The following is a 14189-nucleotide window of genomic DNA, read 5'->3' on the forward strand; positions in this document are numbered from 1 at the left end:
CAGGCGCCAGAGAGGGAACCGGAGACAGGGAGGGAGATAAAAAGACCGCCAAGCATAGCCAAGTTATATAAAATGGAGCTTACAATGAACGTTTTTCATGTCCGTCTGTCCGTCCGAAGAATGCCAGTTTTTTTTTTTTTAAATACTTTATTGAATTTTCAAAATAAAAAGAAAATATACAATCTCTATCTCCTTTCGGAAGTACAGTGTTTGTACAATTTAGTGAAACAAATATTAGAAAAGCTTCATCCTTAACTATACATTATTCTATACAATATAACTTTAATTCATGTGCAAAACAGGTCATATCCTAAAGTCATGTTTTTGTTTTGTTCTTCAACCAATTATACCAAATACCTCATACATCATAATATTTAGAATTGTCCTCGTTATTTAACTCGCTCGTCAATTTCGCCATTTCTGCGCACTCTAGGATTTTATTTATTAGAGTTTCTTCTGAGGGTATAAGTTTATTTTTCCAGCATTTTGCGAAGGCTAATCTAGCCGCGGTTGTGATCTGGATTATAAATTGGGTTTTGTTGTTATTTAAGCCTTCCTCAGTTATGGAGGAAGGAGGAAGGAAAAGGAGGAAAAGTTCTGGAGCTAGGACTACCTCCTGTCCCGTTATTTCACAGAGCCAGTGTCGGATTTTGGACCAGTACTTTTCGGTCTCTGGGCAAGTCCACCATAGATGATAGAAGGTGCCGACCATTTTTCCACATTTCCAGCATGTGGGTGAGAGATTTGGAAACATTTTCGCTAGCCTAGCTGGGGCTAGGTACCACCTGTGTAACAATTTATAGTGATTTTCTCTAAATGTTGCCGATTTGGTTATTTTGTAGTTCCTATTCCAAGCTATCTTCCAATCGTTAAAATTTAGTCTATATCCCAGGTTTTTTTCCCAGATGTTTAGTTGATTTTTTGCTATGGTCTCTGCCGAGAAGAATGCCAGTTTTGTCCCACCGTTTTGTGCAAGTCCGGACAGGACACTGCCGTAGTCAGATTACTAACAAGAGGTGTCCGATACTGTTTTCTTCTGCTCCCTGCCCTCCAGGGCCTCTTTTCTTGACCAATAATGCGTTGCGTGGAATGAGGCATTCCCAAAGGGTCTGAAAACACGCCAAGACAGTCCTCGGCTTACCAACGTTCTGTCTAGCGATCGTTCGAATGCACAAGACTGAAAAAGCCACGCGCGACCCGTTTTTTCAGCTTACAACCGTTGCAACTTCCCCATCCTCGCTCGATCGACATTCGGACGCTCGGGATCTAGCATGCACTTGTGACAAGTTGCAGTGTGCTGGGCTCATGTCATCCCTTTTTTGCGACCTTCTGACCAGCCGAGAGGGGGGGGGAAGCAAGACCCACTTGTGTTACTAACTTAGGAACGACGACGATTCACTTAACAACGGTGGCGAGAGGTTGCAAAACTCACTCGCCTATGGAGATTCTCAAGTCATCCAGGTGGTGGTGGTCGCAAAGGTTCTTTTTTCAGAGCTGAAGTGAAGAAAGTTCTTGGATGCAGTTGCCTCTTGGAAAAAAGCATCTTTTATGGGTGCTTTTGGGTCACTGAACAATTGCTTTGAGTGCAGGATGGGCAGCATACAAATTTCCAGAGTGCCTGTTTGACCTCCTCCTTCCACCAAACAACCTTTTCAGAGGTTAAGACCCATAGTACCAAGCCACACATTGAAAGGGCTGGAATTGTCTGCTTATCTCAAAAAAAGATTTTGGAGCCCTATTTAAGAACAAAATGTATTTCAGTAAAAATCACACATTTTATCTTTCTGGTTTATCCCCAAGCCAGCATTATCCTGAACATAAAAATTCTCACAAACTGTAAAAAAATAAATAAATAAAAGTTCCAGGCTGTTGGAAACACTTAGAAAAGAACTAAAAGCAAGAGGAATTGTGACTTCTAGTCCCACTCTAGACATGAAAACCAGCTGGGTGACTTTGGGCCGATCACGAGGATACTGGGAGTTCTAGTCCCATCTTAGCCATGAATGCTGGCTGGGTGACATCCGACAAAACCACGAAGATGGTGAGCTCTAGTCCCACTTTAGCCAGCTGGGCGACTTTCGGCCAGTCCTTCTCAGCCCAACCCACCTCGGATTGTTGTGATGAAGAGGAAGGAGTATTAGATAATCGTTACCCAATTAGATAAGGTTACACCATCTGAATAAAATCGTCATCCATCCACCTTTCACCAGGTTAAGTTAGGAAAACAAACCAACTGCAGCATTTACATTTTTCAAACTGGTGTATTTATTAACAGCAGCAAATTTGTAAACATCTAAAAGAAATTTACCATACACAGAACGGATTGCCAATGCACTTTTTTTTTTTGACGTGCCAAAATATTTTTTAACAGGGAATCCTGTAGATTTGTAATGTTTTCTGCAACGTTCTGGAAGCTGAATATAAGAGCTGATACACTCGTATTACAATCTAACATATTGTTCTTTCTCTAAAAATTGTTTTATTTTCTTTCTTTGACATATTATATTTATTTATACATTTATTTATTTTATTTGTTTAGACTTATATGTCGCCCTTTCTCCGAGGAACTCAGGGCGGCTCACAACAATAAAACAGAAAAATAAAACAAAAACTCCGGGTTAAAAATTATACATTAAAACCCTAAAATCAATTAAAATCCATTTAAAAAAAACCCATCAATCCAGGCCGGCCAGTTCGTGGCGGAAAGAGCGATGGTCGGAGGCCATCCGGAGCTCCAGGGGGAGCCGATTCCAGAGGGTAGTAATGGGAGTGTCCCAACGCTCTCATGTTACACCCCTCCTGCGCGACCTGCATTGGTTACCGGTTGCCCTGTGTGAGATTCAAGGTGCTGGTCGCACAGGAGGGGTGTAACATGAGTGTCGGGACACTATCACTACCTGTGCGGCCGCATTCTGCACCAGCTGAAGCCTCCGAGTAGTCTTCAGGGGTAGCCCCATGTAGAGTGTTGCAGTAGTCAATCCGAAAGGTGACCAGCGCATGAGTGACTGTGCGTAAGTCATCTCGGTCCAGGTAGGGGCACAACTTGCGCACCAGACGAATCTGGGCAAATGCCCCCCTGGTCACGGTCGTAACATTATCTTCCAGAGACAACCGTGAATCCAGGAGGACGCCCAAGTTGCGTGCCCTGTCAACAGGGGGGCAACACCTCGCCCCCTATGACCAGCGGTGGAGCATCCCCATGGAACCGAGATGCCGGTACCCACAGCCATTCCGTCTTGGCAGGGTTGAGCTTAAGCCTGTTCCTCCCCCATCCAGAGCTGCACCACTTCCAGGCACCGGGACATCACGTCAAGGGCATCACTGGGCTGATTCGGGGTGGATAGAAAAAGTTGGGTATCATCAGCATACTGATGGCACCCCACCCCAAAACCACGGATGATCTCCCCCAGCGGCTTCATATAGATGAACAAAAGGGGAGAGAGGACCGACCCCTGGGGCACCCCACACGTAAGGGGCCTCGGGGCCGACCTCTGTCCCCCCCGCCAACACCACTTGCGAATGATCCGTGAGGTAGGATGAGAACCACTGTAAAACAGTGCCTCCCACCCCAAACGGTTGCAGTAGGATACCATGGTCGATGGCATCAAAAGCCTAACAGGACCAGGACAGAGGAATGTCCCCTGTCCTGAGCCCTCCAAAGATCATAAACCAGCGCGACCAATGTCGTCTCCGTGCTGTACCCGGGCCTGAAACCCGACTGGTACAGGCCCAGATATACTGCTTCCTCCAGGGCCAACGGGAGCTGATGTGCCACCACGCTCTCAACAACCTTCGCAATAAAGCAAAGGTTGGAGACAGGACGAAAGTTGTTCAGGATAGCTGGATCCAAGGCAGGTTTCTTGAGGAGGGGTCTCACCACCGCCTCCTTCAAGGCAGCAGGGAAGCTCCCCTCATCCAAGGAAGCAGTAATCACTGCCTGGATCCAGTCACGTGTAACCTCCCGAGCCGAAAAAACAAGCCAGGAGGGACACGGGTCCAACGAACACGTGGTGGGTACTCAGCTTCCCCATGATCCTGTCCACTTCCTCGGGAGTAACAGGATCGAACTCGTCCCAGATAACCAGACCCGTCGTCACCCCCCTCAACCGACCCTGCCCAGTCAGAGTCCAGCCCGTCCCGAATCCGAGTGATCTTGTCCAGCAGATGTTGGCTATAATCCTCGGCCCGCCCACGCATAGGGTCATCCCTCGCTCCCCGATTCAAAAGGGAGCGGGACACCTAAACAGAGCGGCTGATGTATTCTTCTCAAAACGTCTTCACGGTAACCATTTTAAGCCTGTTTTTATGGAGACAGAAGACATATATATGCTGAAATAATCTGTAAATTACGAAGTACGTTGAATCTCAAGGGTCAAGTGTTAATGAGAACAAATATGCTTTTTTGGAGTACGAAGGCTGCAAAATTTGAACTAGGGAGGAGATGATGCACAAGAAACCAATAACAGAATTGGAAGGTAACTTGGAGGTCTTCTAGTCCAACCCCTGCGCAAGGAGATCCTATACCATTTCAGACAAATGGTGATCCAACATCTTCTTAAAAACTTCCAGTGTTGGAACATTCACAACTTCTGGTGGCAAGCAGTTCCACTGGTTAATTGTTCTAACTGTCAGGAAATTTCTCCTTAGTTCTAAGTTGCTTCTCTCCTCGATTAGTTTCCATTCATTGCTTCTTGTCCTGCCTTCAGGTGCTTTGGAAAATAGGTTGGCTCCCCTCTTCTTTGTGGTAGCCCCTCAAATATTAGATGAATGCTAATCGTGTCACCCCCCCTAGACTTTCTTTTCACTAAACTAGACCAATTCCTGTCCATCTGAGAAAACGAGATTTCAATCTGTCTTGATAGCTTGTTCCCGCAAAAGCAATCTCATTTTTAAACTATTATGATGTCTGGTGTTAGAAATGGGCTCTCACCTCTTCCAGTGGGAAATAGCAGATTTCAAGCTCTGTGGGTCCAGCAAAAACAGCCTGGAGTCCACCTGTGCAAGGAAAAAGATAGCAGGACCAGAATGCGTTAAATCTGATCTTAAGAGGAAAAAAAATGCATCATTTAGCGAAGGCAGGCAAGCCATAAATTCCCAGACTGACCTACAGTAGCAGACAAAATTGTGGAAAGCTTTTGGGAAAAGTGTTATTTTCTAAAACTAGCTAATGACACTTTTTTTTTTTGGTAGTAGTACCGTAAAATTATATATCAATGGAAAGATAATTTAATCAAGAATGTAATGCAGTAACTTTTAGGAAGGATTTGCTATTAGAATAGCCGTTACAGTGTAAAGAAAAAAAGGGAAACAAGATAGAAAAAAAGATATACAAAAATGATCACCATAGAAAAAAATGAGTTATTCAAAAATGATCACCCTGTCAAGTTAATCCTTAGTTGGGTAACCTGATGGCTTTACAACATCTTCCCATGGAGTGAACCAAGTCTTCTAGTTGGGTAGCTGTTATGTGAAACCAGGATTGAATGATGGCTTCCATTAACTGGGTTTTATTGCTGGGTCGCTTCTGACTAACCAGTTTCTTGAGTTGGCTCCATAGATTTTGAATTGGGTGTAAATCTGGGCTATTCCCAGGCATTTCCATTCCAGCAGTGGAATAGGATGATCTTGAAACTCCAAAGGAAAAAAAAAAAAGTGGTGTTATTAGCCATCAAACCTCAAAAATACACTTTTCCCAAAAGGTTTTCCACAATTTTGGCCACGACCGTAGAGTAGAGCCGGCCTTGGGGTAAATCAGAGGGACCACTCAGTCACAGGAAATCAGACTGGGGCGGTAAAGATCTCATCATTGAGAGCCAGCCGGGACAAGCATTCAGAAAACCCACAAAAACCTGGTTTACACACCACTAACCACACAACTGCCCCAAGCCAAAAACGAACCAGACTGTGATTTAGCGAGAGCTATGAATCCAGGTGGATTTGTCTCACTCTGCTAACTTTATCTTGTCTAGATAGTCCTTCACTTACAACCCATTCATTGACTGGCAATTCAAAGTAACAATGGCACTGAAAAATGTGACTTGTTAACATTTTTCACGCTTTTATGATCAAAATTCAGATGCTTGGCCACAGACTCGTATTAATGACGGTTGCAATGTCCTGGGGTCATGTTTTGCGACCGTCTACAAGCGAAGTCGATGGGGAAGCCAGATTCATTTAACCACCGTGTTACCACTGGGACAAGGTAGGTCATAAAATGGGGAAAAAACTTAACGGAACAACCGTCTCAGTAACAGTGTCAGGTTTCGATCTCAAAATAAATGAATTTCCAAACTGCTGATCTTTGAGGAAATTTTCTCTTTATTGAGCATAGTGATCTGTCCCTGGCTCTTTTGCGGTCAGCACTGACCTTTGTCCTCTAATCCCTCCCTTTCCGATCCCCAATTCTCTGCGTCTCATTGGCTATCTTCTAAGCCACTCTCCTCCTCCCATCTCCGTCAGATCACAGGAATGTCCCCCCTTCCTCCCATCTCCGAGGAGACAGAATCTTCAAAGGAATTAAGTAGGCAAAAGTTCAAGCTTCTCCTCTCCTTTCACATGTCAGCGCTGGAACGCTGACAAACGGAAGTGTTGGGACTCAGTTGTGCTCGTAAATTGAGACTTATGTTTACAGGCAGGAAAATCCACTCACCTATGCTTTGGGCTGTTCCTTCCAAGTTATTTTCTGCAGGAGGAAAGAAAAAAGCAGCATGTGTACAACCAAACATCAACAACTCTCAATAAATACAGCAACGGGAACCCATCAGGAATTCAGCCGATAAAATTCGTTCTCTTTTGCAGTTTTTCAGGCAGTTCCTGACGTTTCATTTATGTTCAAAGTGAGCTAGTTGTATTCATCATCAAAACTGCAACGTAGCAGGGTTGAGAACGCTCACTTATTTATGTCTTTTAACGACCCCCATAATCCCTGGCATGGGGGGTGTGGAGTCTGGGCAACTGAATGGAGCTAGCAGTGTGTTTACTGGCTGGATGCCCTTCCCTGTCACCAATGCGGAGTTTTGTTCAGCAGATCTATTCTCATCGTGCCCAGAGAGAGAAATATCTGCCTGTACCTAGGATCGAACTCACAACCTCCTGATTGTGTGGCGAGAGCTCCACCTCTAGGCCACTGCACCACTCACAAGACTGTGTGTTAAAACCCACCTCCGAAGTCTAATCCGAAGTGCCATTTCTCCCCAATTTTGCTCTAAACTGCCTATACGGTAGTCCCGCAGCTAGATCGGCAGCAAATAAATTGAACCAATCAAGTTCCAACCCTCAGGATGTCTAGAAACTCGACCAAGGCTGAGATCTATGTCTACCACCCATTCCTAGCTCGTGGGCCATATGAAGTCACTGACCGAGCCAGATCTGACCAACAGGCCTTAAGTTTGGTGACCCACAGATTAAAGCTATCTCGAGGCGTTTCTTACCCGTTCATTCTCCATCATCCAGGAACGCTGTGACCAGTTTTCTCCATTCTGTAGGAAATAACATGTCATGAATACGTAAAATACACCAGCCAGGTTGTAATTCCAGTCCTTATTCATCAGTTAATAGAAACCCGTTTGTGAGCAGAGCTTCAGTACCAGCCTCAAAGAAATCTCCCCAACAAGGAAAAATCTAGCAATTAAATGTGGGGTTATCCTGCTTATAACGAAGCTCAGGTCTGTTTTCACTCCCAAACTGTCAGGCTGTAAACCAGGGATGTCCAACTTTGGCAACCTTAAGATCAGTGGACTTAAAAAGATAAAGGTTCCTCTCGCACATACGTGCTCGTCGTTCCCGACTCTAGGGGGCGGTGCTCACCTCCGTTTCAAAGCCGAAGAGCCAGCGCTGTCCGAAGACGTCTCCGTGGTCATGTGGCCGGCATGACTCAACGCCAAAGGCGCACGGAACGCTGTTACCTTCCCACCAAAGGGGGTCCCTATTTTTCCACTTGCATTTTTTTACGTGCTTTCAAACTGCTAGGTTGGCAGAAGCTGGGACAAGTCACAGGAGCTCACCCCGTTATGGGGCAGCACTAGGGATTCGAACCGCTGAACTGCCAACCTTTCCATCGACAAGCTCAGCGTTTTAGCCACTGAGTCCTTAAAGCTCTTAATTTAAGAACCTTTTAAGATATGTAGACTTCCAACTCCCAGAATCCCCCCGTCAGCCATGCTGGGGGAGTTAAAAAGTCCATAACTCTTATGGAAACACCTGCGATTCAAGAAAGCAGGAGGAAAATATTTGGGGCACCAATGATCTCCTCCCGCCCCCAAACTTCACACTGGCCTAGTTCCCAACCGATGCTCAGATTCCGATTCTCAACAGCGGAGATTCAGCCGAACGAGATTCCAAGTGTTGAGCTCATCATATCAGCGGGAACCAGGCTGGTTGACGAAATTAATTGCGAATTGAGCAGCTGGAAACTTACTTTAGCCAAGCAGGAGGGCCAATCTTCCTATTACTGGTTCATCTCCCTTTTGGAAGCTGTTGAAAGAAATAACAATGATGATGTCAAAAAAAGCAGGACTCTGGATTCTCAAGAGGATTTATTAGGAGACAAAAAGGATTTAAGATGCCCGGTCCCATCAGACAGCTCCTTCCGAAGCAAATTCATCCTCTTTTCCATCAGCTGGCACCAGTGGGTTCAACCTTTGCAGGTTCTGGCACCAGACAGACGGTAAGACGTGATAGGTTTTCATCACTGGGACGACGAGTCGTCGATTTTAACGACTTCTAATGTAATCTTTAATTTTTTACATCTCCCATCTTTTTAATGTAATTTTTTTAAATAGAATATAATTCCTTATTGGCCAAGTGTGATTGGACACACAATGAATTTTGTCTTTGGTGCATTGGCTCAGTGTTTAATATTAAATTAATATGAAATTAATATTAAATTTATAGGACAGCCCCATCTAACCTAGAGGTGCCTTACAATTAAAAAATTTTTATTTTATTTTTATTGAAAGTTAGCAGGGGAAGCAGGATTTGCTTAACCATGCAATTCACTTATCTGCAGTCATTTGTTTAACAAATGTTAACATTTTTAAAACATTCGTAAAAAAACAAAAAGCATTGTTTACCCATGAAAGCTCTAATTGCTAGGGCGGTCGTAAGTCGAGGAGTAGCCTGATTTAATCATTTAGTCTTGCATAATAATATATAAAATATATATAAAATAATAATATAAAATAAAATAATATAAAAGCAGCCACACATTCCCCAGCCACTATCAGACTGTGTGAGTGATGGGCTGCTGGTTGTGAGTGTCCACTCAACACGCGTGTTCAACTTTTGTTGAGCTACACGCGTGTGCTGGGCCGCTGCTCATACACCACCATTCCCCTCTCTCCACACCAGCCTGGCCAAGCTGCAGACTGGTGTAATAGGCTAGCATCGCCTTCTCCAAACTGGCAGGGGCGATAGGCTGGTAATCCTTGACTTGCAACAAGCTCACTTACTGGCCAAAGTTACAACAGCACTGTAAAAAAAAAAAACACTTACAACTTGTTTTCCCCAAGCTTTTAAGATCATTGTGGTATCCTCAAGCTACGTGATCAAATTCAGACGCTTGTCAACTGTCTCATATTTATGACGGTTGCAGTGTCATGTGATTTGTGACCTGACAAGCCATGCCAAAGTCAGATTCGCTTCATCGCCGTGTTGCTAATTTAACAGCCCCAGTGATTCACTTAACAACGGTGCCAAGAAAGTTCATAAAATCAGGGCAAGGCTCACTTAAGACACATCTCACTTAAGCAAGATAGGTTTTGGCCTCAATTATGGACATAAACCGAGGACTACCTGTACAGACTTAAAAAACCCACCATCAAACATCCCTTAAATACGGACTCACCTTTCTTTAAAGTGGATCTGTCTGTCGGATAGAAAAGAAAACCCAAATTAGTAAAAGAAAAGAAAAAGGAAGAAAAACATTTTGCGTTTCGATAGAAGTTTGGCCGATCAGGGCTTTGGTAACTCAATTGCCATTTGACTTAAAAAAAGTCGTCCAACAACGAAAGTCATCCTTTCGGTCACACAACAGCATCTCGCGCAATGGATGGACCCACAACCTTCAAACTCACCTCTTAAAAAGAGCTCCAGGAGGCATTTTTAACCTTTGGGCCAATTTTCAGGTTCAAGACCGTGTGCCCTGAAAAAAAAAAAAAAGAAAGAAAACAAGACAATTCAAAAATTATACGTTTCAGCTCCAAGCTTATCGCCTAAAAAAATTAAGATTTTGCGTGTTCTCAGAGGGTTAACTTAACATCAGCCGTCATCAGATATATGCTTGTCTATTTTATGCTCATCACGGAACACAGGATGGATATTAAGTGTCTTGGGTAACTAATACTACTACTAATAATAAGTAATACTAAAGATTTTTAAAGACTGTACACCAGCAGCCAACTGGAAAACAAACAACAGGCAGTCCTCGACTTACAACCATCCAAAGAAAAAAATGTGACTTGTGACATTTCACTTACAATCATTAAGGCATTCCCATGGCCACTGGAGTTCAGAGGCTTGGCAACCGGCTCACATTTATGACGGTTACAACCACAGGGAAGGGGGGGGTCATGTGATCCCCTCTTGCGACCTTCTAGGAAGTAAGATTCACTTAACCACCATGCTAATTTAACAGCTGTAGTGATTCACTTGACCACCGTGATAAGGTCGTAAAATGAGAAAAAACTCGCTTAGCCGTCTTTCCTTAGCAACGGAGATTTGGGGGGTTCAATTATGGCCGTAAGCCAAAGACTACCCGTAGCAGAGTAAAATCACTTTAAAATGATTTTTAAATGGGGATTTTGCACTTTTTCGTTACTTACCTGTAACGTAGAGACATCTGTGCTGCTTGTAGCTGCAAAAAAAGCCACAGGAAAAATGATTATTTATGTTTCTCTTGTCACAAAGCCTTTTTTTAAAAATTAAGACAATTTCTGGAATCCAGTTGGTTAATTCTCTTTTTTGGGGCTACTCAGACTGCTTTCGTTTCTCCATTAAAGCATCAGAAAGAGAGAGTTCAAAATCTCTTCATTGTAGCTTTTTCTAACTTCAAACCAACTAGCGGAGATATAAATCTCGCCGACTTCCTTCAAATGTAATATTCTTTTTACTTTTAATAAATTTCCATTTATTTTTTATTTCTACATTCCACTGCAGACCACGTAGTTAACTCTGCATATTTATATGTAACTCTGGCTACATACATATATATATTTATATATACACATATATAATTAATATATATACACATATATAATTAATATATATATATATATATATATATATATATATATATATATATATATATATATATATATATATATATATATATATATATATATATATATATGTATATGCATATTCTTTCTAGCCAGGTTTTACCTATGTAACCTTAGTTGTTCTTCAGCCCTAGGTTCTGTGAAATCTCATTCACAAGTTCTTGGGCCCTTTTTCTGCTGACAAACTGCAACTCTGTGTTGCTTCCTGGGAGACCCAGATAGCTATTTCTACCTCATAAGGCGTCTTCAGTGGGCCACACCCACTTCCCAATTACCCTCCCTGTAAAAGAAAGAATATGCACATAAAAGCCTATGAAAAAAGAAAAAAGATATATTATGCCTTTTACAGGGAGGGTAATTGGGAAGTGGGTGTGGCCCACTGAAGACGCCTTATGAGGTAGAAATAGCTATCTGGGTCTCCCAGGAAGCAACACAGAGTTGCAGTTTGTCAGCAGAAAAAGGGCCCAAGAACTTGTGAATGAGATTTCACAGAACCTAGGGCTGAAGAACAACTAAGGTTACATAGGTAAAACCTGGCTAGAAAGAATATGCACATAAAAGCCTATGAAAAAAGAAAAAAGATACATTATGCCTTTTACAGGGAGGGTAATTGGGAAGTGGGTGTGGCCCACTGAAGACGCCTTATGAGGTAGAAATAGCTATCTGGGTCTCCCAGGAAGCAACACAGAGTTGCAGTTTGTCAGCAGAAAAAGGGCCCAAGAACTTGTGAATGAGATTTCACAGAACCTAGGGCTGAAGAACAACTAAGGTTACATAGGTAAAACCTGGCTAGAAAGAATATGCACATAAAAGCCTATGAAAAAAGAAAAAAGATATATATATATATATATATATATATATATATATATATATATATATATATATATATATATATATATATATATATATATATAATGTTTTCTCAGGTTTTCGCGGGTGTTTGTATGTAGGTCTTTGGTTATTCGGGTCTTCTCCCACGTAAAATTGGAAGTGTCTTGGCGACGTTTCGACGAAGTCTCATTCGTCATCTTCAGGCTGGTGTTCTCGGCTTCGTGCTTCCAGGAGCAATTCAATTCCAGGAGTGATTGCTCCTGGAAGCACGAAGCCGAGAACACCAGCCTGAAGATGACGAATGAGACTTCGTCGAAACGTCGCCAAGACACTTCCAATTTTACGTGGGAGAAGACCCGAATAACCAAAGACCTACATATATATATATATATATTCCACTCCCAACTATTTCTTCCTTTTTTACTGACCAAATTAAATTGGGATTCATTGATAACCGCAGCCAAGCCAAGTTTTTCAATTGCTAATTTCATGGATCAATTCTTTGTCTTTTATAGCCGCATATGCAAATAGGTGGTAATATTAATTAATTAATTAATTATATTTCTATACCGCCTTTCTCCCGTAGGACTCAAGGCGGTGTACAGTCAAGAAAAATATAGACACACAAACATCATAAAATTGCTAATTAAAATTATTACTTAGTTTGGTCAATTAAATAAAACCCAGAATTAGATAACATTTAAAAAATCATTCACATGTTCGTATGTTTAGCCCCGCCTGTTGGAACATATAAATATAATATAAATATAAATATAATATAAATTTCCAAATAAATAAATAAATACTGCAGCAAATAAATACTGCAGCCGCCTGCAGAATAGCTGGCTTTACGGTTCAATCTTTTTTTTTTTAAAGGAAATTTAAACACCAAGTGCTTCTCTTTAAAAAGCCCGTCTCACCTGGAATGCTGAGCTGCAGAATCCCATCGGCCCAACCTGTAGAGAAAAAAAAAAAAGCTAGTTATCAATACAATTTAATCGTGATGAAGTCGACGTTTTAACACCAAACCATATGGCAACACGAGGCTGGAGTCTTTATCAGAAAATTAAAAACATCCTCACAGCACAGTTCAGAACAGGTCTGTGTTAATTTCATCACCGAAAGACTCCGCTTTATGAAAAGAAAAAAAAAAAAAAGCCCATTGAATTAGGCTTGCAAAATTTAAAATTAGCTTTTACGGCAATCTTTTTAAAAAACAATCGCAAATGCATTATTGCACTTTTAAAGGAATTTGCAAAAGCAAAAGCCAAATTAAGCCTCCCTCCCAAACCCAAAATTTTATTACCGAAAGTTTCCGATTTATTAAAAAAAATAAAAAAAAAATAAAAAGCCCCATTGGGCTAGGCTTGCAAAATTTAAAATTAGCTTTTACAGCACCATTTATTTATTTTTTTAGATAATTGCAAACGCAGAGCACTTTTAAAGCAGTTTGCAAAAGCAAAAAAATCCAAATTTCAGCCTCCCTTCCCAAACAAAAGTATCTTCCCAAATTGCCTGCTTTTAAATCGCATTTCTCTCTTCCCTCTCCAGGAAATAAAAAATCTTCATATAGACGCACAATATATAATTTTTTTAAAAAAATAAATATTTAACCTTCCAACCTTCCCCCCAAAATGCAAAGATTTTGCTTTGCAGAGATCCTATTTTTTGCTTGCCATGCATTGATTTTTTTCCCACCTTCCCTTGGCCCGGGATCTTTTTTTTTTTTTCTCTCTCTCGATCTAGTGGATCCCAATATTGCCTCCATTAGGAAGAGGGGACCTTTGGAAAGAGATCGGGCCAATTGGGCTGGGGCTGACCTTCCCGCAGGCCGCGGATGGCGACGGATTAAGAGCAACGCACCTCTTGCCTGGATCCACCGCAGACCGCTTCGAAAAAAGAAATCGGAACCGGCTGCGAAAGAGTTAAATACTCGGGAGCCGCGGGGCACGATGGGAAATGCTCCGCCCACTCCAATAGAGAGTCTCTCATGGGGGTCTTTGGCGCGCGGAGGGTTGTGGGTACATTTAACGATAGAGATACAAAATTTCAGACATGAGTTGTTGTAGATATAGAGATACC

The 14189-nt window shown here is 42.1% G+C and overlaps 1 long non-coding RNA gene and 5 other non-coding genes across 6 annotated transcripts; all 6 read right to left on the reverse strand.

The window, feature by feature from the left end:
• Window positions 1-2241: 2241 nt before the first annotated feature.
• LOC117670278 (uncharacterized) lies at window positions 2242-10900 on the reverse strand. The gene is made up of 8 exons (XR_004592609.3): window positions 10821-10900; window positions 10074-10141; window positions 9845-9865; window positions 8417-8472; window positions 7431-7478; window positions 6650-6682; window positions 4931-4995; window positions 2242-4297 (listed from the first exon to the last, which is right to left on the reverse strand). It is a non-coding gene; the product is annotated as an uncharacterized LOC117670278 (long non-coding RNA).
• Window positions 5746-5814, reverse strand: LOC117670292 (small nucleolar RNA SNORD31). The gene has a single exon (XR_004592614.1). It is a non-coding gene; the product is annotated as a small nucleolar RNA SNORD31 (small nucleolar RNA).
• On the reverse strand, window positions 6798-6863 carry LOC117670289 (small nucleolar RNA SNORD29). The gene has a single exon (XR_004592611.1). It is a non-coding gene; the product is annotated as a small nucleolar RNA SNORD29 (small nucleolar RNA).
• Window positions 8288-8360, reverse strand: LOC117670291 (small nucleolar RNA SNORD30). The gene has a single exon (XR_004592613.1). It is a non-coding gene; the product is annotated as a small nucleolar RNA SNORD30 (small nucleolar RNA).
• On the reverse strand, window positions 8568-8695 carry LOC117670293 (small nucleolar RNA SNORD22). The gene has a single exon (XR_004592615.1). It is a non-coding gene; the product is annotated as a small nucleolar RNA SNORD22 (small nucleolar RNA).
• Window positions 10901-10964: 64 nt separating the features above from the next.
• Window positions 10965-11034, reverse strand: LOC117670290 (small nucleolar RNA SNORD26). The gene has a single exon (XR_004592612.1). It is a non-coding gene; the product is annotated as a small nucleolar RNA SNORD26 (small nucleolar RNA).
• Window positions 11035-14189: the final 3155 nt, after the last annotated feature.

The sequence above is a fragment of the Pantherophis guttatus genome, chromosome 18, assembly GCF_059756535.1.
Source record: "Pantherophis guttatus breed Tessera chromosome 18, ASM5975653v1, whole genome shotgun sequence".
In the NCBI taxonomy this organism is placed as follows: Eukaryota; Metazoa; Chordata; class Lepidosauria; order Squamata; family Colubridae; genus Pantherophis; species Pantherophis guttatus.